Raw genomic sequence first — 1752 nt, 5'->3', positions numbered from 1 at the left:
ATGAGAAATTAGAATCTTTTACAAAAATAGAGTATCAGACAATAACAGTCCATGCAGAACTTGACTATCCAATATTAAGGAAGTTTGCGGAAAATCAAGAAGCAAGAAGAAAAGAGCAGCATATTTACTCTTCAACAAGTGCAGTGACATCTCCATATACCCCAGCAAGGGACACTGCTATGGGACCCCCTGGTTATCCACCTGCAGATCAGAGGCCAGAAAGACCTCAACCTATTTATGAACAGCAACCTCCAAAAACCAGATTTAGGGGAGGTAGTAACAATGAAATGTGGACTCTTCCTTCAGCGCAGCAACAAGGAGGCGCAATGTTTGTGATCCCAGAACAGATTGGTCTATTTCATGACGTATTTTCTCGCTGGGAATCAATCACGAAGAACCATGTTGCAAGTCAAGCCTTTACTGATGGCAGAGATAAAGCTGAGTACATAGAAAATCTTCTTGGAGAAACTGAGAAGCTAGTCTGGATACAGTGGAGAATGAGTTACCCCAGGAATATGAAGGATTAATAAGTACCAGTGAGGGAAGGGATGGTACTCAGAATATACTGTCCCAAATCAGAAGGGTATTCTCTTCAGAAGATCCATCTCAAGGGTCTATTACTATTCAGAACAAAGCCTACAAAGACTTGGAGAAATTGTCCTGTGACAATGTGAAAGATGTTGTCAAGTATCTAAATGATTTCAAACGGCTGGCTTCAAAAACTGGTAGGTTATATGCAGGACCAGAACTATCAGAGAAACTTTGGCTCAAAATGCCAGATGACCTTGGGGATAGAATTAAAGCTGCTTATGATGAAAAATATTCTGGACTAACAGTGGGAGTTCTTCCCAGAATTATTTTTGCTTATGAATTTCTTGAACAAGAATGTAGGGATGCAGCTTACAAGAGGAATCTTAAAAATTTATCATTCTACCGGCAGATTCCTATACCCGGATATTATAAGGAGTCAAGAACATATGGGGTTAGAAAGTCAAAAACATACAAGGGCAAGCCTCATGCCACTCATGCAAGGATAGAAAAAAGGAAGCACCTCATCTGGAATAAAAAATGTAAGTGCTATCTATGTGGACAGGAAGCACATTTTGCACGGGAATGCCCAAATGAAAAAAGGAATGTTAAACGAGTTGCTATCTTTGAGCAACTTGACCTTCCAGAAGATTGTGAAATTTTATCTGTTCAAGAAGGAGAAGATCAGAGTAATGTCATTTTTAGCATCTCAGAAGGAGAAGAAGGCAATGAGGATCTGTAAAGGTCAGTTCAAACCCTTTTATTAAATGAATCAGCATTTATGCTTGGGCAGATTGATGAAGGTTACAGACCTCAAGTTAAAGTAACAGATGAACAGCTGAATTGCCAGCATGATTGGCATCATAATGAAGTAATTATCCCTCCGCAATCAAGTAACTGTACCTGTTGCAAAAGAATGACCTTACAAAGGGCTAGGATTCATTGCCCTAAATGTTTGATCACATCCTGCAATTTATGTGGACCGTACTATTTCATGAAGCAGGTACCTGTTGAACCCTCTGCACCGGCACCTTTTCTGCCTTATAAACTTCTTAAGGAGCAGCAGTACTATATTTCTTGGTTTGTAGGAGAAATTGAAAGGCTCCAAAAGGAGGTAAAGTTTTACAAATCTCAATATGAATCAGCTTTAACTAAAGATTTGGAGAAAGATTTTCAGAATTTGAGTCCTGAAAAGGGAAAAGAAATTCTTGAAGAAGAAGAAGA

The 1752-nt window shown here is 39.1% G+C and overlaps 1 pseudogene; it reads left to right on the top strand.

The window, feature by feature from the left end:
• The first annotated feature begins 57 nt into the window (after window positions 1–57).
• LOC141819327 (uncharacterized) lies at window positions 58–1642 on the top strand (annotated as a pseudogene).
• Window positions 1643–1752: the final 110 nt, after the last annotated feature.

Source organism: Curcuma longa, unplaced genomic scaffold (genome assembly GCF_044706935.1).
Source record: "Curcuma longa cultivar G26 ecotype Majalengka, Jawa Barat unplaced genomic scaffold, ITB_CL_G26_1.1 contig_2951, whole genome shotgun sequence".
Lineage (NCBI taxonomy): Eukaryota > Viridiplantae > Streptophyta > Magnoliopsida > Zingiberales > Zingiberaceae > Curcuma > Curcuma longa.
The sequence above is the reverse complement of the archived record's forward strand: the minus strand, read 5'-3'. Positions and strand labels throughout refer to the sequence as shown.